The sequence below is a fragment of the Monodelphis domestica genome, chromosome 4, assembly GCF_027887165.1.
Source record: "Monodelphis domestica isolate mMonDom1 chromosome 4, mMonDom1.pri, whole genome shotgun sequence".
NCBI lineage: Eukaryota > Metazoa > Chordata > Mammalia > Didelphimorphia > Didelphidae > Monodelphis > Monodelphis domestica.
In genome coordinates this window covers 20,874,743-20,899,769 of record NC_077230.1, presented here as the reverse complement: position 1 = coordinate 20,899,769, position 25,027 = coordinate 20,874,743, and the positions used below count along the sequence as shown (strand labels likewise).

Sequence of the window (25,027 nt, the reverse complement as noted above, 5' to 3'; positions counted from 1 at the left end):
CATCTTTTAAATATGTCTCAGATTGAGCAGCTCATTGGTGAAGTGGATAGAGCACTGGAACTGGAGGCAGTAAGAACTGAGTTGAAATCTAGCTTCAGAACTTACTAGTTATGTGACCCAGGGCAAGGCAATTAAGTTTCTTCATCTATAAAAAAATAGCATCTCTCTCCCATGGTTAGTGTGAGGATAAAAGAGATAATAATAGTGCCTGAAACCCATTAGATACTATTAGAATGGTAACTGCTACTATTGTCAGTTATTATTATATCAAATGTCCTTTTGGTGCAATAACCTTTTTTCCCCATGATTTGTTATTAAATTAACAAAATTTTGATGTCTTTAATTCATTATGAAACCACAGACTTTAGTCACACTAGAATTAACTATATTCTTGAAAAACAATACATTTTATTCTAATCCTGATTATAAAACATAGGATTTCAAAAGTTCAAATCAGGTGTGGGGGCAGCTGGGTGGCTCAGTACATTGAGAGTCAGGCCTAGAGATGGGAGGTCCTAGTTCAAATCTGCCTCCAGACACTTCCCAGCTGTGTGACCCTGGGCAAGTCACTTGACCCCCAGTGCCTAGCCCTTACCACTCTTCTGCCTTGGAACCAACATACAGTATTGACTCCATGATGGAAGACAAGGGTTTAAAAAATAATAATAGTAAATCAGGTGAGTTCCCAGGACACCAAAGGATATCTCTAAATCTTAAATGCATTTTTATTTTTGCCTTTATAACATGTAACATTGTACAAGTACTTAATTTCTATTTGGAAATTTCTTTAAGACTCCTTAATAAATTAGTATATTGATGAGTATTCATTGTAATCTTGATAAAAGCTAGACATGTAGGCTTTTTTAACTGGAAGCAAAAAAATCCCTTCAATATTTTTGATGAGCCAGCTATGTGGCTCAGTAGATAAAGCTCTGGGGCCTGGAGTCAGGAATACTCTATATCCAGGCTCAGATACTTACTAGCTATGTGACGCTACTAGACAAATCACTTAACCTCTTTTTCCCTTTATTTACCAGAGAAGGAAATAGCAAACTACTCTTTACCAAGAAAACTCAATGGACAGTATTGGTCTTCGGGATAATAAAGAGCTGGATATACCTGAATGACCAAACAATCACATTGTTGGATTGATATTATATAAGTTTACCAAAGATGTTAAGATTTTACTCACAAATGTGCAGTTCGTTAGACAACAAGTTTGGCATAGCTTTAAATGAAAAATTGAGTTTCATTAGGAAAACTAATTTTTTCTAATTATCAGCACTCCAATTTTTTTTATTGTTTTATTGCCCAGGATAAGCATTTTGTGTTTACTAGTCATTCCCATGATGAATATTTTGTTTTTCGTCATAGCAATAGCTAGCAGGTTAAAAAGACAACCACCTGGTGCTTTAATTATTCTTGTAACTTCAAAAAGCTTATGTTATATTTTAGAGGAAATAACTCGGAGCCTTTGCTTTTTTCCGCCATAAAGATTTTGATATTTTTAGAGCAATAGTTTGTCAATTCTTTTTTTTTTCTCTATTTTTTCTTTCATTATCATAATCATCTGCTTCATCTCAGAATCCTTTGTTATCCATAACACAATAGGTCTCAATCTATAGCCAACACCAAAAAACACAAATTTACATTTATACAATACAAATAAACATATATAAATCAATGGTACATAGGCTAACATGGATCTTATAGTTAATGCCATCACAGATTCCATCCACTCATATCCTAAAAGCATATAGCAACACTGGGGAAATAGGTTAAAAATTCCATAAGGAATATATAGGAAACAGTCCCATAGAAATAAGAATACAACACTGGCCATGTTCCCTGACATGATATTAATAGTGTATATAAAGTTACTATATGACACAGAATATGTTCTATTATTATCCACTTTGATTAATATTAATAAACACCAAAGAACAGAACAAAAAAATCAATTAAAAAATTAGCCAAAAAAAAAAACACAAAATGGCTTCTTAGCATATGTGCTAGTAGCCTTTATAGTTTGTCAATTCTTGACATTTTTTTCATTTTAACTACACTAATATTTGTGCTTTCACTGTGATTGTGTTTCACTGTGGGCTTGAATTCCTTGAAATGCTTGACTACACGAGAACAGTCATTCTTAAAAACCCAACCTAAAAGAGCAATAAAACACATGAGTTTGGGAAAAAATATATTATAATAGGACCTAATTTTATATGACTAACACATTCCTAAATTCTTACGTTAAAAATCGTGCATAATATTGAACCACGTTATTTGATACGTATTTCTTAAATGAACAAACTTAGACACTTTAAAACTTTTCTTAGGCTACTAGCATCATTACTCTTGAACTTTGGGGCCATTATTAATAATTAAGTAGTGTTAATGAAACAAAGAGAAACACTGCTCTGATAGAGACATGACTTTTTAGAAGTAAGAACTCTAGACAAAGACTGATACGGGACAAATGTTTGGCACAAAACCATGGAATGACTTACATTATACTTCTTAGAGCAAGAATAAGTGTGACTGTGTGACCTACTGTGAGACTTTGTCATCTGGGAAAATAGTGTGTATTTTACACATAAATAAAAACTTATTTTGAATATTTTTCTGCCTTTGTTATTTTTCAATTGTCAATGGCATATGCCTGAAATCACATTGACTGAGTTTGCATAAAACAAGATCCTACTATACTCAACCAGAAAATTAATGATGAATAAACCAATTCAATCTGATTTCATCTGTTTTAGATCAGATGTTTTCAGCCTTTTTCACATTAGTAAAGGAAAATAAACATGATCATAACTGGAAAAATGAAACCATATCAAAATCATTGCTTATTACAAGTAATTTGTACACTATTGTAAATTCTGGGGACATAAACAAAAAGTAAAAACAATCCCTGCCCTTGGTGAATTCACATTATTTTTCTTAAAAATAGAATTTTAGGGGACAGCTAGGTAAGTTCAAAGGATTGAGAGCCAGGCCTTGAGATGGGAGGTCTGGATTGAAAGTTGGTCTCAGATACTTATTAGCTAGGTTACCCAGGGCAAGTCACTTAACCATTGCCTAGCCCTTACTACTCTTCTGCCTTGGAACCAATTCTTAGTTTTGATTCTAAGACATGAGGAAAGATTTTTTAAACATAGAATTTTAACTTATCTTTCATTTTTCCCCTAACTTCCTGTTCATATCCTTGGATCAGTTATTAACTAGGGAATAGCTTTTTGTCTTATATTTATCTATGAATTTTACTTAGACATCAGTCTTTTTTTTTAAATATATTTTATTTGATCATTTCCAAGCATTATTCGTTAAAGACATAGATCATTTTCTTTTCCTCCCCCCCACCCCCCATAGCTGACGCGTAAGTCCACTGGGCATTAGATGTTTTCTTGATTTGAACCCATTGCTTTGTTGATAGTATTTGCATTAGAGTGTTCATTTAGAGTCTCTCCTCTGTCATGTCCCCTCAACCTCTGTATTCAGGCAGTTGCTTTTCCTCGGTGTTTCCACTCCCATAGTTTATCCTTTGCTTATGAATGGTGTTTTTTTCTCCTGGATCCCTGCAAGTTGTTCAGGGACATTACACCGCCACTAATGGAGAAGTCCATTATGTTCGATTATACCACAGTGTATTAGTCTCTATGTACAATGTTCTCCTGGTTCTGCTCCTCTCGCTCTGCATCACTTCCTGGAGGTTGTTCCAGTCTCCATGGAACTCCTCCACTTTATTATTCCTTTTAGCACAATAGTACTCCATCACCAACATATTCCACAGTTTGTTCAGCCATTCCCCAATTGATGGGCATCCCCTCGTTTTCCAGTTTTGGGCCACCACAAAGAGCGCAGCTATGAATATTTTTGTACAAGTCTTTGAGTCCATTATCTCTTTGGGGTACAGACCCAGCAGTGCTATGGTTGGGTCAAAGGGTAGATATTCTTTTGTCGCCCTTTGGGCATAGTTCCAAATTGCCCTCCAGAATGGTTGGATCAGTTCACAACTCCACCAGCAATGAATTAATGTCCCTACTTTGCCACATCCCCTCCAGCATTCATTACTTTCCTTTGCTGTTATGTTAGCCAATCTGCTAGGTGTGAGGTGATACCTCAGAGTTGTTTTGATTTGCATCTCTCTGATTATAAGAGATGTAGAGCACTTCTTCATGTGCTTGTTAATAGTTTTGATTTCTTTATCTGAGAACTGCCTATCCATTTCCCTTGCCCATTTATCAATTGGAGAATGGCTTGATTTTTTGTACAATTGATTTAGCTCATTATAAATATGAGTAATTAAACCTTTGTCAGAGGTTTCTCTGAAGATTTTTTCCCAATTTGTTGTTTCCCTTCTGATTTTAGTTACATTGGTTTTGTTTGTGCAAAAGCTTTTTAGTTTGATGTAGTCAAAATTATTTATTTTACATTTTGTGATTCTTTCTATATCTTGCTTGGTTTTAAAGCCTTTCCCCTCCCAAAGGTCTGACATGTTATGATTGTCATTTGTGGACTCCCTGGCATTTTGATTGCCTTCCCTAATTCTAACCTTTTCTTCTTCGGCTCTACCTTTTAGTCCAGTGATTTACTTTGAATCAGTCCCCCTTGTCCCCTCCCTTGATGTTTCCCTTTTTAGTCCCTCCTTTTTTCCCTCCCTTCCCCCTCTCTTTCCCTCCCTTTTTGTTCTCCCTCTCCCCCTCCCCTCCTTGGTTTTCCCTTCTCCCTACCCTTGTTGGGTAAGATAGAATTCAAGATCCCAATGGATCTGGATGTTTTTCCCTCTCAGAGTTGATTTCCCTGAGATTGAGGTTTAAGTAAACCCCCCCCCCCTTTCCTCTCCTTCTTATAGGAGTTTTCTTCCCCTCCCCTTCCCATGTGAATCTTTGTGTGAGAACGATTGTTCTATTTGGTCTTTCTTTACCCCCTATTTATACGTTACATTTTCCCCACATGTTGGTATACATAGATTGATATAAATGTAGTCCTTATAGAAGAGAGTTTGAGTAAAAGAAGAAGATAACATTTTTCCCCTTTCCTTAATATTTACTTTTTCAGGTATTCCTTGCTCTTTGATTTTCGGTATCAAACTTTCCACAGAGCTCTGGTCTTTTCTTTGCAAAAAGTTGGAAATCTTCTATTTTGTTGAATGCCCATACTTTCCCCTGGAAGTATATAGTCAGTTTTGCTGGGTAGTTGATTCTTGGTTGGAGACCCAGCTCTCTTGCCTTTCTGAAGATCATGTTCCATGCCTTACGATCATTCAGAGTAGAACTTGCAAGGTCTTGTGTGACCCTGATTGGCATTCCTTTATATCTAAATTGTCTTTTTCTGGCTTTCTGTAGGATTTTTTCTTTTGTTTGAGAGCTTTGGAATTTGGCAATTACATTCCTGGGAGTTGTCTTTTGGGGGTTTAGTGTAGAAGGTGTTCTGTGAGCTTTGTCAGTGGCTGTATTGCCCCCTTGTTCTAGAATCTCTGGGCAATTTTCTTTGATTATATCTTGTATCACCATATCGAGTTTGGTGTTTATTTCTGGCTTTTCTGGGAGTCCAATTATTCTTAAATTATCTCTTCTCCCTCTATTTTCCAGATCTATCACCTTGTCGGTGAGATATTTTATGTTCTCTTCTAATTTCTTGGTGTTTTGGCTTTGCTTTATTAGTTCTTGCTTTAAAGCCTGGTTTTCAGACATCAGTCTTAACAGAGATACTGGATATAAAAACTTTTTATAGTTGAGGATTCTCTTCATATGTTATACACATTAACTTTATTTATTCAAAACTTTTCAGTATCATATAACACAAATGATCTAGTTTACATTTTCTAATTGTTTCTAATACTTATTTGGTAAAGAATCCACACCTTACCCAAAGCTGAAAAAATAAACGATCTATTCTTTCATAATTTTTTTGCATGATCTTTAATATTCAGGTCACTTTTTTTAAAAATTTAATAGAACATGGCATAAGATGCTGGCCTAAACTTAATTTTTGACAGACTGTCTTAATGTTCCCACCAATTCTTGTCAAATAGGAAGTTCTTTCCATGGTCAATCAATCAAAAAATAAGTATTAAGCACTTACTATATGTCAGGCCCTATGTATACAAAAAAGGCCAAAACAGTCTTTGCCCTCAAAACTCACATTCTAATTAGGAAACAACATGTAAATATGTGAGAAAGGGTTGAACCTAGACTTGTGTAATTTCAGATCTAAAAACCTTTCAGCTACATTATTTATCCTCCCTAAATCCAAGATATAAATGTCAGCAATCAGATGTTAAAATAGAGAATGACGGCAGGCAATGAGATGGAAAGGACACCTATGGTAGCTAAAGTCAATGATGGAGGTGGCAGTGCCTCTGGGAGACTGGTCACTAATGGAGATAAGATTGAAGAAAATGATGAGAGAAAAAGAGAAAATATTTTCATGGGGAAGACAATATGTAAATAAATATGTGCATAAAAGGCTATATAGAGTACACTGAAAATAACTTTTAGGGTGGAAGGTGCTATAGCTGGAGATGGGATTTCAATTTGAAATCTTTACCTGAACCTACACTATATGTCCAAAATCCAAGATGTTAAAATCATTGAGGAAGATAACAGGCAATAGGGTGGGATGCACAACTATAGTTAATAGCTGAAGTCCTTGTTGAAGGTGGCAGAACCTCTGGAAAACTGAAAGTTGACGGGGATCAGGATGAAGAAAAGGATGGTACAAATGGAGGGTTTGGGGCTTTAAAAGAGAAAGAGTTGTTGAGAGATAGTGATAGAAAGTAACAACAAATCTGCAAACCTCTCTACCTTGAATTAGTGGTAGTTGGAGAAGAACTTCCTGGGCACCTCTTCATTGGAAATAGTATATCCTGAATGAATATAAAAGGCATAATGGAAAGAAAACTGAAAGTAAACAAGATAGATTGGATTCTAGTCCTAGCCTCTGTGATGGGGGGTGGGTGAGGGGGGGGGAGGAGAGAGAGAGAGACAGAGAGAGAGAGATACAGAGACAGACAGAGAGAGAGAGAGAGAGAGAGAGAGAGAGAGAGAGAGAGAGAGAGAGGGAGGGAGAGGGAGAGGGAGAGAGAGAGAGAAACAGAGAGACAGAGAGAGAGAGATGGAGAGAGAGAGAGACAGAGAGAGAGACAGAGACAGAGAGAGAGAGAGAGAGGGAGGGAGGGAGGGAGAGGGAGGGAGGGAGGGAGAGGGAGAGAGAGAGAAACAGAGAGACAGAGAGAGAGAGAGAGAGAGAGAGAGAGAGAGAGAGAGAGAGAGAGAGAGAGAGAGAGAGAGAGAGAGAGAGAGAGAGAGAGAGAGAGGTTTTGCAGGACTTGTGGACCAAGATGCAATGCAAAAGCCAGAGTTCCAATGGAATGTCCCCGGCTGGTGGCAGTTTGAGCTGACGGGGGGAGGGGTTTTTGAACATTGTCTCTGACTGGGAGACACACCCTCCCTCCCTGGAGATTTGAAGCTGGCTGAAAGACTTTTGTGAGGCTGACTTGGCTTTTGGACTTTTTCTCTGGCTCTGAGCAGTGGACGCTGATCAGAGAAGCTTTGAGTTGGTGGTCTATAAGAGAGTTGAGCTGACCAGGAGAAAAGGAGAGACTTTAAACTTTGTTTCTATCTGGGTTTAAGCTGAAAGACCTTACTGATTTTTTTGTAAAGAAGTAGAAAGAAGATCTTGAAAAGCCATTGACCTCCATCTTTCCAACTGTCTAAGAGTCATACTTGTGACTCCCCAAACCCTCAATTTTATATCATTTAGATTAGGGAAATTCCTCCTCCCTCTTACCTCAGTTTCCCATCCTGTTATCCTAATAAACCCCTTGACTGAGAAAGCAACTAGAATATCTTTATAGTTCACTCAGGAGGGAGGGAAGAAGCCAAAGGCTTCAAGAAGATTGGGAAAGTGAGGGAGGCAAGGGAGGAAGGAGGTAAGGAAATAGATTTATCCATCAGCAATCAGTAGGGATCAATAGGCAAACCCCAGAATAAACCCTAGGGCATTCCTGTATAAGTAGTTCCCCTGTCTGTGTACCAGTATCCGTGTGTAGTGGCATTCCCCCAGCTACATTTCTGTTCTACTTCCATTAACAATAGGCAGGTTCAGGTCCCTGTAGCAGCCTCTCTAGTCACAGCCAGCCAGAGAACAACAGTCATTGTATCCCTGTGTAGCAGCATCCCCCACATTTGTCATTTCTACATCTACTACCACCAAGCAGCCATATATATATATATATATAAATATATAAAATTATATATATATAATAAAAATATAAAAATATATAATAAAAAATAAAAAATATAATAAATAAGAAAATATAAATATAAATATATATATGTATGTATGTGGCAGCCCTCTCAAGTCAGAAGTCAGAGAACAACAGCCATTGTAAGAAGAAACAGGTTCCCCTCAGTTGCAAAAACTTGCTATTGTGCACTGCACAAATTATTTCTTTCTTATACTACATGTCTACCAATAAAGTCTTTCAGATTTTCCATTTCACAGTAAGGATGGAATTTTTTGGTCATACACATTTAATCTTAAGGGAAAATATGCAGTAACTCGAAATGCAATTCATTTACAGAAACGAGGTATCATAGGAAAGCTGGCAATAAGATAAAAAAATATAAATCTTCATTTTCCCACTGATTCTTTTAAAATACAGAAATATTCTCACGAGAGTAATGAATCATCCAATAGACTTAACGGAAACTTTTTGAGAAGTATTCTTAGAATGAGGAAAATACTAGTATGAAAACAAAAGCAATTTGACTTCTAAAAGGAAGAATTATGAAAGTCACCAAACTCCACTGAGTTCCAATTCCTCTTGGCCCTTTTCAATCTGTCTCTGAAGAAATTTATAAGAACTAGGAGCATGAAGGGAAAAAGAATGATGAAAGTCACAGTTCTACCTAGTTCTCTATTAAGTGGATTTTGTACTGGAGGCTCCTTTAACTAGGTTATTTAAAGTAAAGGGAAGTGCTGGAACTGCAACACCAAGAAAAAAGGTTAGAGGAGAGACTGAATTCTTACTCTTCCTCACCCCACCCACTTCCTGTTCCTCTATTGGTCTTTACAGTTATTCAGCATTGATAAGTTGACAGCAGCTTTTAACAGACTAATTTCACTTCAAAATACTGAAAAAAGGGATTTATTTTGAAGGAAGAAAAGGTAGAGAGTTGAGATAGGGTAAAGGGGATTTATGGTTTCCTTAATGTATTATAAATTCACTATAAAGAAAGTAAAGCTTGAATTGTCTTTAAGGGAATATTGTTAATAACTTGAAAAGATCTTCGGAGCTATGCCTCAATCTTTCAAAGGGAAATCAATAGCCAGAAATTCAGAACAAGTCTCTCAGCCAGCTCCTTCCTCGGAGTTCACCAAGGAAGAAGTGAAAAAATCCTTTCCATGTTGTGTTTTTGTGTAATTGTGTATGTACCTATATGTGAAGTTAATATGTATGACACATTCTTACATGACCTCATCATCATCAGTTCAAGATTTCAAAGTCTTTCCATGTCTTTGGTGTTGATTGTACGAACATACTTGCCTTGGGCTTTTCCTCTGTGCAGCATATACATGCTGTCTGTTGTCTCACCTTGATTGAGGTCCTGTGTTCTTTGACACACAGGTACATACATGCCTGTAAGCTTTTCATATGTGAGTATGTGAGATTGATTTGTTTGCCTGAGTAAGAGAGCAAGTTTGAATTCTTCATGTGTTCCTGTCAGGGTTCATGAGTTGATTCTTCATGTGTGGAAGTATGCTTTTCTGTATGAAAATCTTCATGTGTGAGTGTATGTAGTATGTTGTACTGTATACAATTTTTTCAGGATGTACGCTATGACTTTGAAATATGATAGTCTTATATTATTCAATGTTTGATATCACAAGGGGGTTTCATTTTGTGTAGATTGCTTCTTTAAGATGTTCATATTAAGAGATTCTCTTGACTTCTGAATTTTTCTTGAAGATGGAATTTTCTTTTAGCCTATAGGTTTCTGTGTTCTTATTGGTATAGATAGAATGATACATGATATAATGCATTTTGCAGATTTGTGACTTCTTAGTTGAGTAAGTTTGTTTCATTTTCATTGTTGTTGCAAGCAGAGACCATTTTTCATCGGAGCCATAATCCTAATGTGTATGTATGGGGCTATTTCATCATTGCTATTGCAGTGTTTGTTTCTGTTGTAATTTGTACTCTCATGTCTTTTCTTTATGTTATTATATGCAATGATTTCATATTTGTTCTTCTAGTTTTTTCATTTATAGGAACTTGTTGTTGAATATTAATAGGGTTGTGGTGTTGCTATTTTATTCTTCTTCATTGCTGTTCATGTCATGTGTATAATGTAGTTTTGCCTCATCGTGACCACATTGTTGTTTCTCATCAGATGTCTGAAACTATGAAGTAATATCTTCATGGTATACCCTCCCTCTCTTCCTCCCCCGGGTAGAGATTTGTTCTTAGGTGAAGGTTGAGAGATATGAGTAACCTGCTTCAGTTCTCATCTATAACTTGGTATTAAAGTCTTTGATAACAGATTCATCCAATGTGGGTAAGTGCTTCAATAGCATCCTAGGTATTTCCCATTTTCCATTACTGGGTCTTTGTACTTATCATAGTTATGAAGTTAGAGTTTGTCAATGAAAGCTTAGGGGTTTTCTTGATGTGATTAAATTCCTTAATTGTTCTTTTGTCAGATTTTATAACTAGGACTAGTCTTTTGTTCTCACAAAGTTTTGTGTTGTATATTACCTAATGGAACTCAAGCAAATCCTGGTTTCAATCCTTCTCCACAGATGGTATTTATCATGTTATGTTGTTGAAGTTAGAGAAGAGATGTGTAATTATATATTTAACTCTCCTTCAATTTGTTCCTTAACACGTTGCTTCTCATTCATAATCACTGTCTATATAGATAGATACTTCATCATCATCACTGTTATTTTCAAGGACTAATTTATCTTGCAATTCTTCATAACTATTAACTCCAGCAATGGCAAACATTTTCTGTACTGACACAAAGCTTCTTCTGTTCTTCATGATATCATCATCATTATATTCATAAGATTTTGTTTGTTCTGAATCTATGAATTCACTTTGCTAATTCGTGTTCCACATATCCCAATCAAAAAGTTTGACAAATTCATGATTCTTGTTCTCCATCAGTATTTTGGTCCATTATTATTATGCCATTTGGTATTGAATCATCTTGGTATGAGTCTGACTCTTGGTCACTGAATTCTTGTGTCAGATGTTAATGCAGATTTTATGTGTTAATCTAACCCTATGTCACTGGCTTTTATCTTTCCCAAATATGCTTCTAGTTGTTTCTCATTAACAAGCTCTAGATTTGTGTTTTGTGGTGATAAACTTGATAATATGGGGTTAACGGCTTCTTACAGATATGCAATGCTGTTACTAAAATTCACAGGTTCTACACTTTCTTCAGCCTGTTCATCTGACATCTCTTTTGACTCTGTGGAGGTAGAAATCTTTCCCTCTATGATATTATCTTCTAGGAATGGCTTTAGTACAGCTGCATTTTCTCCTGTCTGTATCACTGGGATGTGTACATTCATTTTTCCCCTCTGTACTCCATATATATGGTTCTGATTTCTGTGTTGCTATTGTATTAATAGCTAATGATTCATTTTGCAATGCACTGTTATCTTCTGCCATTTGTATGGTTGAACCAGTTAAATTTTCTTGGCTTAAATCATTTCCTTTTTGCTCTTCATTCAAATTTGACTATTTCATTTTCTCCTTCACTGGAATATGAATTTGAACCATAGCTATCTGTAATTTCATATAGTTTTACTTGACCAGACCTCTCCCCTCCATTTAGAATGTTGGCTTCATAGGAGTCACTTGAATCCTTGGCTATGCTGACAGTTGTTATGTCCTCCATTCCATCTATATTTTTAAATTTAACTGCTGGATCACTTCCAATACATTGACTATGAGCAATTATATCAACTTTATTTTCAGCTATGTCTTCCTTTAGATTTGAAATTTTCAAGTTATTTAATGTAGGATGAAAAATTTCAGCTTCTGGGTTCAAGCTAAATATTTTTTCTAAGGAAGTCTGTACTATATAATTTTTTGAAGTTTTAATATGTTCAAGTGGTTCTTATATTTGTCTGTGAGCTTCTGTATCTTATTTATAGCTCCTGCAACAGTTTCTGCAATAATAACCTTAGTTTGTGTTTTCCTATAGTCATTTTGTTATAGGGAATTGAAATTTTGTTTCACTGTTTCTTTCAATAACTCCTTATCGTGTTTATGTGAATTTTCATGAATCCTTTTTGTCCTAAATTCAATGCCTGTGCCCAATTTTCACTGAAAAAAGTTTTCCAAATAGGTTTTTATCTGTTCTCTGCTTTTTTCCTGATTCGTTACTATGCCCCTACTGTCTGAATCTCTAATATCAGCTTGTATCTGTGCAATTATATCTTTAATCTCTTTATCTAAATTTTGATTTGTCATCATAACTTCTCACAGACGCAATAGATTCAACTTTATGTTTCACCCATGTATCTTCTTTTCTCTGTATGTGCCTTTGTTTCACTCCTGCAAATCCCTCATTGTTTGTCATATCCTGCAATACCTTTTTTCTATCCCCTTGTTCATTACTAAGTATCTTAAAAAGTCCTGGATTCATAATTTTTCCTTCCATTCGATACTACATCTGAATACTTTGGTTTAGCCCCTGATTGTATGGCTACCCCCATAGCTTCAATGTCTGGTACTTCCTGATCATTTAGTAGTCTGCAATGTTGACAGCAAGTATTTGTTTTTGCTCTATAATATGTCTTTCCTTGTGTGCTTTTATTATTTGCCTCATATTTCTTCTTCAGAGTCCTTAATAATGTGTCCAAACTTGTGACACAGTAAACACTTTGTGGTTTTTCTCTGTCCCCTGCTCTGTTGGTATGAGGGTCTGGAGTATGTCTTTATGGTCTGTAAGCTCTTAATTTGCTCTATTATTCTTTTTTTGCTTTAATGACTCTTCTGTGAATTGCAATTTTTGTTTTAGTTCTTTCATTTCCGCCTGCTGTTCCTTTTGTTTCCCATGTCACAGACTCTTGAAGTTTAGAAAAAAGTGACATTGTCATACCTGTGGAAATAGTTTCTGAATAAGTTTTTCAGATGTGAGTTGCAACCCCAATGGAACTGCCACCTCACATGAGTCACAGACTCTTCAGAATCCTTATCTATTCCCATAATAGACTTGTTTGTCTATTAATAGACTTGTCTAATAATAGACTTGTCTGTCTTGGCTAAGTGATCAATAAAAGCGGCAGGATGTTCTGTACTTTCTTGAATCAATTTATCAAATTTACCCCATGCATTGGGTTTAGAACAGAAAGACTTTATGGCTTGAAGGTGATCTTCCCTGGATTTCCTCATGTTAGCAGGATTAGCAAAATCAAAATCTTCTATCTGCTCTTCAGTGGGCCAGCTCGTAAGGTTGCTGTCATTTTTAGTTTTTTAAAGAAATTGCCTATGCTCGTGGGTACTAAACAATTCCAAAAGGAGGAACTCTGCATCCTGATAATTAGGTTCAAAGATTTTAAATGCCCTCTTCAGTTCCTTAAGCACATGAAAAGGCTCGAAGAGAAATTTTGGAAATCTGCGCCAGATAGAATCGAGTTCCTGAGTAGAAAACAGTTTGTGAAACTTTGAACGAACCACTCCTGCAGTGTCTGATATTTTTTGTAATGTCTCTGAGTGGTAGTATTTTCTCAGCATCATTGCTGACTTCCTTGCTATTTTCCTGAGCTCCTTTTTTGTTCTTCCCTTTTGCTTTGTCTTTCTCCTTAGTATCTTTTTCCATAAGCCCCATATCTTTTTGTCCACTTCCATCCTTTGCCTGATCTAATCCTTGTTTTTGCAAAAACTCCTCACATATTTTATTAACTAACTGTTCCAGATTTTTGTCTACAACCAGGATCTGAACTGCCTTCTAAGGAGTTATAAATTTGATAATGTTCTTAATAGAGGTGAAGGTCTGTATGGCAGCCATGGTAAACACATACAGTTGGGTGAGGATATGCCATAGTACAGTGTCAGCAGTGAAGGGTATAGTCATTATAAAAGCAGGTGAGTTAGATATCAGGCATATATTGCACTATACATTAAATTATAAATCCAATAACATACAAAGACTGAGAGAACCACCAGTCCACAGATTATCTGGAGAAACATTTTTTCCCCTATTATCTTTCACTGTTTTGGGAAGGGTAAGAACTGTTCCGAGGTGCCAAGTTGTATTGGAGGCTCCTTTAGGTTATTTAAGGTAAAGGGAAGTGCTAGAACCACAACACCAAGAAATAAGGCTGGAGGAGAGACTGTATTCTTACTCTTCCTCAGCCCACCCACTTCCTGTTCCTCTACTGGTCTTTACAGTTATTCAGCATTGGTAAGTTGACAGCAGCTTTTAACAGACTAATTTCACTTCAAAATACTGAAAAAAAGGATTTATTTTGAAGGAAGAAAAGGTAGAGAGTTGAGATAGGGTAAAGGGGATTTATGGTTTCCTTAATGTATTATAAATTCACTATAAAGAAAGTAAAGCTTGAATTGTCTTTAAGGGAATATTGTGAATAACTTGAAAAGATCTTCGGAGCTATGCCTCAATCTTTCAAGGGGAAATCAACAGCCAGAAATTCAGAACAAGTCTCTCAGCCAGCTCCTTCCTCAGAGTTCACCAAGGAAGAAGTGAGAAAATCAGTTTTTGTGCCAGCTTATTCAAACTGCCTTCTTCCTAGCCACATTCTTCTTTGGAATCTTCTTGATTGACAGGTCTTTAAACTTCCATTCTTGCAATTTGCTTGCAAGTCTTTCTTTGGCAGTAATCAGTTTTTCATAATTTCCTGGGATAAATTGTTCTAGACAGGCCTAGTCAGTTAAGTGATTCAGACTCAGGTTTAGAATCAATGAGATACATATTTACTATATGCAAAGCACATAGAAAAATAAAACAGTCTCTGCTTCCAAAGAGCTCACATTCTACTGGGCAAGAAGAAAACACATAAAGAATGTTTCAAGTTCAAATCAAATGGAAAAGTCCCATGCTTTTTAAGGTCCAGAAGCAAAGCAAATGGTAATTACAGTTCTTCAACACCATTTCCCCAGATAAAATCATATAAGCTTTTGATTTTGAGACATTTGACAGTCTCAAGGACATTGGTGGCCAGATTTTTCTTTCTGGGTTTTCAGAAATTGTGGTTTTAGCACCTGTGGGGGCAGTTGCCTAGCTGTATCTCTATAGGGGTTGCTTTTTAGGATGGGGCTCCTTGGGTTGAGTTAGAAGCAAGGTTGGTGGCTTGGGAAATTTTGCTATTCCTAGGTCTCTTGACCTTTGGTGGCAGTTGTTGCTAGAGGTATATTTCCTCTCTACAATGATTTTTTCTCTTCAATTCTCTTCATCTAGGTTGAAACCAGGTCAGGAGAAAAATTGTCTGGATAAGCAGATCTGGAAGTCACTGCCATAAAGATGATTATTACTCAATGGGAGCTGATGAGATAAAGTTACCAAGAAAAAGCATAGAGAAGAAAAAAGGCCTAGACCCAAGTTCTGGGAAATACTTATGTGGCCTAACACGGCTGATTAACTAGCAAGGGAGAGAGAGAAAGAAGGTTTGGAAATGTAAGAGTAAAACCAAGAGAAAGAAGTGTCACAAAGTCCAAATAGGAAAGTCTCTCCAAGATAAGAAGATGGTCATTATTTTCTTTCTTTAAAAAAAACCTAACAAATTATTTTCTACCTTAGAATTGAGATTGAGACAAAAAATCAGTTTCAAGGCAGAAAGGGGGTAAGGATGAGGTAACTGGGGGTAAGTGACTTGCTCAGGATCACACAGCTAGGAGGTGTTCGTGGCCAAAATCTGAATCCAGGACCTCCTATATCTAGGCCTGGCTCTCTATCTATTGAGACATCTGAATGACCTGGTGATCATTATTTTCAAATGCAATAGACCTAAAGAAATAGGGCCTAAAAAAATATTATTGGATTTGTCCATTAAGAGCACTTTGGAAACTTTGGAGAGAATACCTATAGTAAGTTATGAGGCTGGCAGCCGAATCAAAGGCTAAGTAGAGAATGAGGAAAAAAAAAGTAGTGGTAGCAAAATATTATCTAAAATTTTCTAAATAAATATTACAAAGTAAAGAAAAGTGAACTAATACTTGTTATTGCAGATCAAGTTCCAAATAGTGCAAAAGAGAAATAAGGGGAGTGAAAAGAATAAGCATTTGTATAATGCCTACTATGTGCCAGGCCATGAGCTAAATGTTTTTTACAAAAATTATCTTATTTGATCTTCACTGTGTGAATTTCAAAACTACTCCACCCTATTCAAACCATTCTTTACAAGATCAGATTTAGCTATTTCCTGATGAATAACAATAAAGATACTTGGAATAACAGGTCTTGGAAACTACATTTTCCACCCTACTCAGTGTAACAAGATTAGGAAGGGCTACAGTAAACTCAAGATTTAATTATTTGAGAATATGACCTTCAACAGACATGTGCAAAAAAAAAAAAAAGGACAGACCTCTGGGCCATCCTAGGTCAAGCTAGAGCCACCATTGGCACATGTGAGAAGCAGGAAGTGAGGTAGAGAACAGCCTCTGGAGTTCTCAGGACTTCCTGTGAGGAGGGCTAGAGTCAGTTCGAGGATGGTGCTTGGAATTGGAGGAGCCCTGCGGACTGCTTTCCTTCAGATTGGTCACGTGAGTGATGAGGACTAATCCCTTGCCTTGCCTTGCCTACTTTGGCTCAGCCTGAGCAAGAGTGGGTCTGGGTTAAACTTATTTCCTTCTCTCCCTTATCTCTCTCTGTCTCTCTGTCTCTCTGACATTCTTCCTCCTGTTTTGTAATTAAAACACTGTCAAAATTTGGCAGCTGACTTGAGTGTTTCATTTGGAATTACATAAGTGAATTACTTGGAGACCTTAAATTAATATATATCAGTCTTTTAAAGTGATTTCAACATCACAGTTTGGCTGACCATGAAAGTCTAACAAGTCCCCTCAATAAATTTTGTGAATGTTCTGGCCTTTCACTCTACTTTCTCCTCAATCAATCAGTTCTTTTTAAAGCTAACTTGGCTTAAAGACACAGCTGCTAAAACAGGTGAGTATAAAACACTTCTTCTCTCTTCTCTTTTCTCCTTAAGTTAAATTGAAATCAGCAGTTTGTTTGTTTTTTTCCCTTTTAATCTTAAGGTGCAACTGGGTGGCTCAGTGAATTGAGAGCCAGGCCTAGAAACAGAATGTCCTAGGTTCAAATCTGACCTCAGATACTTCCCAGCTGTGTGACTCTGATGGCTAGCTAGATAGCTAAATATAGTTAGCTGACCCTTGTTGATTAGCAGTGAGGAAACTCTGGAAAATGGAGCCCTTACTTTGATTTCTCACAACAAAAACAGCTAGACCACCAGAGTACAAAGCCCATTTTCCTGCTTTTGAGCTTCTCTCCTTAAATTAGATAGAACACAGCTGTTTTAAATCTTAGCAACCCTAAGGTCCTGGCTGGGAGAGCTGTTTCTAAATCTCCTTTCCTATAGGGAACAACTGCCTAGATTAGGAGTGGAAGAAAAAAAACCTGTGGAAAGTTTTGGCTTACTCCTGCTCCCCACATGTTTTGTGAAGACCTTTAGAAAATAATTAAAAAAAAATATATATATATATGAAACCTACATTCTTCAACATTTATATGGTGATTGAAGAATTAGGGACATTGAAGAATACAGCATACCTCCAATTTTTTATATTAATAGGTAATATCATTTTTGTACTCCTCAGCACTGTGTTTGGAGATGCTAACATAAAAAAATTAATTGAAGCTGAAATTCAGAAAAACACTCAAAAAATTAAGGACATAAAAAAGATGCAAGAGAACATACAAGCCCAGTTTGAAAATTTTAAATGTTTCTTATAGAGATGGAAAACACCTTCCCTATAGCTCAATTAACAGACTGCTTCTCTCCTGTAGTGCAAATTTTGACTGAATTTAATCCCCAAAACCCTTCCCCTGCAATCCCAGTTTCTCATGTTCCCTCTCCTAAGAAAACCAAATTCTAGCCCAAAGGAGATCTCGTCCTCCTAGAGAAACTTGTTCTAGTCAAACTGACCCACAGATAAAAAACTCATCTAGAGGCCTGTTTTCTCTAAGAGAAGTATCTGAAATAGGACGGAATGGGGATGTGGTGACTTAAAGACACAGGATACTATTTATTCCCCAAGAAATAAATGAATTTACACAAAATATTCCCACATATGAACAAGATCCCTTTCTAGTAACAAAAAAGATGGGAGACATTTTTTCAGTATAATTCTTCTTACAAGGATGTTAAGAACTTGCTACAGGCTTTTTTAACTGAACATGAGAAAAATAAAATAATTGCTCATATCAACAAAACCCGAGGGTGTAATGCAGCACATTGGCCATCTCAGGATCCTGAATGGGACTATAACAACCCTGAGGATTATCTACAACTATACTGTTGTAGAGAGGCCAACCTTACAGCAATGAGGGAATGTGCAGACAGTACAGTTAAGTGGACGGAACTTGAAAAAACTAGGCAAAAGGAGGAAGAAACACCCTCCAGATTCATGGACAGAATAATCAAGTTTGGGGACAGATACCTGGATTGGGACTTAACTAAAGAGAATAGTTTAAGACAAGTTAGAAGGATCTTTGTCAATAACTCTTGTAAAGCGATTAAGAATTATTTTTGAACAGATTGTCCAAGATGGTCAGAGATGGACCTTGAAGAATTGCGAAAAACAGCTATATATGTTTTAAAGGGGAACAAAGAAAAGGAAGAAGAAAATAATGATGCCATGGAGGAAATGAAGAAAGAAATGAGATGTTCAAAAGATAAGATAGCTAAACTAGAAAGTGGGCATGATAATGAATCAATGACACTTTCCCCTCTCCAGAAATCTAATTATCAATCCATTACCTGCCACTTCTGTTGGAAGAAGGGCCACAATACGGTAGAGTGTAGAGCTTTTCTCAAGATTATAGGAAGGAATACACAGTTTAATAACAACTACAGAAGTGATAATTATAGAAATAAATATAATTATGACAATGCAAACCAAAACTTTAGGAATGATGACTATAGGAATAGATATTGGGAAAATGATAACTCACAAATGACTCCACAACAATATATAAAAAATGGTGCTTGTCCAAAAAGTACTCGAGGTGCTACCCTCAGGGGGGAGTCTTCAGGGAGGTGCCTTTCAGGGTGGTGCCCAAGGAACTTCCCAAACACAATGAAGGTGTCCAGGGGAGGGGGCTTGGGCACAGGAATCAGAGGATACAACCTTTGATTTTCAGAACCCTGATGTCCTACTACTTGTTGACCCTATCCACTACCCCCCCATACTAATGAACCCCATGTTACATTAAAGGTGAATAACACCCCTATTATGATTGTCTATTAGATCCTGGAGCTTCCTAGTCTGTATTAAAGAGAACACCTGATTTACAATGTTATTCTGTTGGCTAAGAGAATGTAATGGGAGTATCAGGAATACCCCAAAGAGTTAAAAGACTTCCCCCTAGAATGGTGTCTGTAGGACCCCTAGAGGTACAACATTCCTGCCTTTTGATACCTGACTCCCCTTTAAATTTGCTAGGGAGGGGCCTTCTATGCAAACTCAGAGCCACAATAACTTGCTCCCCAGATGGTTCCTTATCCTTATCCTGGAAGTATCGGAGGAATCTTTAAATTTACTCCCTATAATTCTCTCAGAGAGTGAGGAGGAAAAAGAGCATTCCAGTTTTGCAATACCTAAAGATATACCAGAGTCTGTTTGGGCCACATCTTCTTCCAATGTAGGCTTACTTAAGTCTGCTGTTCCAGTGCAGATAAAAACTAAATCTAGCCCACCATCCTGCCCGTTAAAAAACCAAAAAGAGGGCCCGATGGCAAACACCTCTATAGATTAGAGCAGGATTTGAGGGCTATGAACAATCATGTTATAAAGAGACACTCCGTAGTTTCCAACATCAATACTATTATTTCTTCTATTCCTAACACAGTTATATACTTTACAGTAGTAGACTTGTACTCAGCCTTTTTTTCCATACCCATACATAAGAACTCCAGGCATATCTTTGCTTTCACTTGGCAGGGCCGACATGTACTCCTGGAGTCTTTTGGCACAAGGTTTTGTAGACAGCCCGAGCCTGTTTGTGCAAATTTTGAGCCAAGATACAGATAATATAAAATTTAAAAACAGCAAATTAATGAAGTAAGTAAATAATCTACTCTTGGCTTCAACAGATGCGGAAACATGTCAGGAAGATAGCAAACACCTTCTTTTGGAATTGTACAAAAGAAGGCATAAGATCTCAAAGGATATGGTTCAGTGGTACCTTCCTAAAGTAGAATATTTGGGGTTCATCCTGACTGCGGGTGCCCGCTTTATTTTTCCAAACAAATTGAGAATATTCAAAATTTAAACGCTGCTACCACTAAGAAATAGTTGAGAGCAATTTTGGGAGCAACAGGGTTTCATAGACAATGGATTCCTTGCTATGGGGAAATTACTGAACCCCTTATAGCACTAACAAGGGATTCGGTCCCTGAGCCCCTCAAATTAGAACCAGAACACCTGTCAGCTCTATCAGATCTAAAAAAGGCTATCCTGTCTGCCCCTCTCTCTAGGCATCCTAGATTACAACAAGCCATTTACTTTGTATGTACATGAGCGAAGAGAGGTAGCTTCAGATGTTTTAACTCAGACTTTGGGACCTTCTCAGCGCCCAATTGCTTATTATTCTGACCAACTGGACCCAGGAGCATCAGGAGCACCACAATGTCTTAGAGGAGTAGCTGCTACAGCCTTACTAGTGACAAAAACTGTTGATCTAGTATTGGGATGCCGATTAACAATCATGTGCCCACATGAGATAGAAGCATTGCTGCTAAGACATAGAACACAGGCATTTTCTGATCAGCGAATTACAAGGTATGAAATAACCTTCTTAAACAATGAAAACATTACCTTGAAGAGCTGTTCAACTCTTAACCCTGCCAACTTGCTTCCAGATTTACCAGTTTCAGGAGAACCATTACATAGTTCTGAAACACTAGTGTCCATGGCAGAAAAGCCTCGAGATGATCTCTTGGACCCTCCCTTAAACAACTCAGATCTGGTCTTATTTACTGATGATTCTTCTTTTATAAGAGATGGCATATGCTACACTGGAGCTGCTGTAGTCACAGAATTTGCCAGCGGTCAGCTTCGCTGCCCTCTAATATTAGCGCTCAAGGGGCAGAACTCATAGCTCTGAAACATGCCTGTATAATTGCCAACAGTAAAAAGGCGACAATTTATACAGATTCTAGACATGCTTTTGGCATTTGTCACTCAGTCGGGATGCTATGGCTCTAGAGAGGAATTTTAACCTCAGCTGGAAAATCCATAGCTAATGCAGAAATTATTAATGAAGTTCTTTCTGCTCTCAAACTGCCTGAAGCCCTAGCTGTAGTTGATTGCTCTGCCCATACAGGTGGCTCTGACCCTGTCTCTAGGGGAAATGCCGAGCAGATACTGCTGCAAAGCTAGCAACCATAGAAAAGCCTTGATTAATTTTTAACATTAACAACCACTGATGATTTAAATTTATCACTTTCCTATAATGAAAAGGAAGTGGAAAAATGGAAACAAAAATTTAAAGCAAAATAGATTAATGGAGTATGGGTGTCGTCTGAAGGGAAACCCCTGCTCCCTAGAAGTTTCTATCACCAAATTTGCCAATCTGTTCACAAAAATGGTCACTTTGGTACCCAGGGCATGGTGGACTCTGTTAAGAGAGTATGAATAGCCCCCAGTATAACTACCATAGCCTCTAAAGTGTGTTCAACCTGTTCTACCTGCCAAGCATATAACCAACATGCATTTCATGGCAATACTTTTGAGGAGGGCATCCTCTGGCTTACACACCTTTTGAGCACCTACAGATAGATTTCATAATAATGCCAAAGGCTGGACCTTATAAATTTTGTCTAGTCATAGTAGATCAACTGACTAGATGGCCAGAAGCATTTCCTGCAATCCGAGCCACAGCGGCTTTTGTTGATAAGGTGCTTTTAAAAGAAATTATTCCTCGTTTTGGCCTGCCAGCATGTATTGATTCAGATAGAGGAAGTCATTTTACTGATTCTGTCTTAAACCAAATATATTCTTGCTTGGGGATAACTCCCAAATTCCATGTTCCATATCATCCCCAGAGCTCAGGCCAAGCTGAAAGGATGAATAAAGAACTTAAAACTATGATTGATAAGTTATGTATGAGACCCATTTAAAATGGTCTAAAATTCTCCCTCTGGCCCTATTTTATCTTAGAAGCAGGCCTAGAGGAGACTTACATATTTCACCATTTGAGATGCTTTTTGGACATTCGCCTATACAGGCTAAGCCTTTCTCCCCGGCATATACATCACTATTATGGGGAGAAACTACTATTGCTTCCTATATACAGGAATTACAGCATAAACTGCATGAACTCCATGAATCCCAAACTGGAGTACAAGCTGGACCACTAGACTTTTCACTTCACAACCTGAACACAGGAGACAAGGTGTATATTAAGAATTTCCAGCTTACTGGAGCAACCTAGCCTTCCTGGGAAGGACCATTCCAAATATTGTTAACTACTCCAACATCTATAAAGGTTGGAGAGAAGGACTCTTGGATTCATTGCTGACATATAAAGAGAGCATCTTCTGTTGAGACTGATTGACTGTATCCTATCTCATGCATTGAAAATAATAATCCATTGACAAGTGGATGCTATTTTTCAAAACCACATTGATTTCCTGATTTTTTTCCTTCTCTTTCCCTTATTTTTTATTATTGCTTTTCTTTTGAATATTTGATTTCCCCCCTTTTACTCATTTCTTCTACAAAAGGTACATACAATTAAAGTTTTTTTTCTCTCTCTCTCTGCAGTAATATAAGTTTAAATATACGTACTTGCTATATTATTAATACATACCAAAACAGCTATAGACTGTGGGAACCTACCATTTATTGATAAAATGTTATGGGACTATGATTAATGTTTGTGTCTGATTCCAGGAAATGGAATAAAAACAAAGAGCACAGACTTAACCTGAATAGTGCCAAAAGAGCACACAGGAAATACTAATGTGGACGTGAGGTTGCGACGCTTGACATATCTTAAGTCGTAGGACTTCCTTGTATCTACACTCTTTATTTGGATATCAGGTTTGCTCCGTATATCCCTGAGAATGAAAAAAGTGAGACCAGGAAATGAAGCTTACCTATCAAAAATATAATTCTAGTTTCTTTCCTTCTTATAGTATGGCAACTTCCTGTAGTCTTGGCTACAGATGGGTAAGTGAAATATTACTGCATTCTGTCCTACAGACTTCTGGGATAGAAATTACTTTAAATTGGACCTTTACAAGAGCCCATTATGAAGTTATTCTTGTTTACTCAACATTTTATACAAAGAGTTTGGTATTTTGACTCTGATTTTTAATTTTTTTTCCCTTTCTCCCAAAAGTTTAACTTTCTTCCATATCTTTTCCCTTTATATTTTTCTTTTGTTTGTTTTGTTTTGTTTTTATTGTTTTTGAATTCTTTTAATGACTGACTCATACACCCCATAACTCAACAATGCATCCCATGCTGAAGTGGACATTTTTTTTTAACACCCACTGGGGGGGGGATGATTGTATTTTAATAAAAATCCAAGATTTTGAAAAGTTTTTTTGTTTGTTTGAGAAAGATCTTCAAGGAAGAAGCTTGCTAACTCCTAAACCCAGGGAATGAACTGTTGCAGAAAGATGCTAGAAAACCTACATTACATCAAGATCAAGAATGAACCTTGGGGTGTGTTTGATTGAACTGAAAGTTGATTGAATTTATTTTGAATGTACACTCTTCTGCCAAAGGGGACTGCCTAATTGGCTTTTGTCAATGAGCCCAGTAAAACATTGGTTTTATTGTCTCTCTCTATCTCTCCTATTTTTCCCTTATCTCTAACTATTGTAATTTCATAGTTGGTATGTTTAAAAGACCCATGGGGAGACTAGTCTTCCTGGGCCTCAGGAAGCATTGTGAATTTCAAAACTACTCCACCCTATTCAGTCCATTCTTTGGAAGATGGGATTTAGCTATTTCCTGATCAATAACAATAGAGATACTTGAAATAACAAAATCAGGTCTTGGAAACTACATTTTTCCACCATACTCAGTGTAACAAGATTAGTAAGGGCTGCAGTAAACTCAAGATTTAATTATTTGAGAATATGGCCTTCAACAGACATGTGCAAAAAAAAAAAAAAGGACAGACCTTTGGGCCATCCTAGGTCAAGCTAGAGCCACCATTGGCACATGTGAGAAGCAGGAAGTGAGGTAGAGAACAGCCTCTGGAGTTCTCAGGACTTCCTGTGAGGAGGGCTAGAGTCAGTTCGAGGAGCCCTGCGGACTGCTTTCCTTCAGATTGGTCACGTGAGTGATAAGTACTAATCCCTTTCCTTGCCTTGGCTATCCAAGCCCTTATACCCCGCTTTGGCTCAGCCTGAGCAAAAGTGGGTCTGGGGTAAACTTTTATCTCTTTTTCTTTCTCTTTCTCTTTCTCTTTCTCTGTCTCTGTCTCTGTCTCTCTCTCGTTTTGTAGTTAAAACACCATAAAAATTTGGCAGCTGACTTGACTGTTTCATTTAGGAATTACATAAGTGAATTCCTTGGTGACCTTAAATTAATATATATCAGTCTTTTAAAGTGATTTCAATATCACAACTGTTGTGAGATAGCTGGTGGCAAAGTGGATAGAGTGCTGGGTCTGGAGTCAGGAAGGTCTAAGTTCAAATCCAGTCTTAGGCACTCATGTGCTATGTGACCCTGGGTAAGTCACTTAACCAAGTTTGCATAAATCTACTTGAGAAGGAAATGACAAACCATTCCAATATCTTTGCCAAGAAAACCTTGAGGGCAGCACTG

The 25,027-nt window shown here is 37.1% G+C and overlaps 1 protein-coding gene across 18 annotated transcripts in view; it reads right to left on the bottom strand.

The window, feature by feature from the left end:
- The window catches only part of CASK (calcium/calmodulin dependent serine protein kinase), a 465,908-nt gene that overhangs the window by 234,298 nt on the left and 206,583 nt on the right, over positions 1–25,027 (bottom strand). The window lies entirely within an intron of this gene.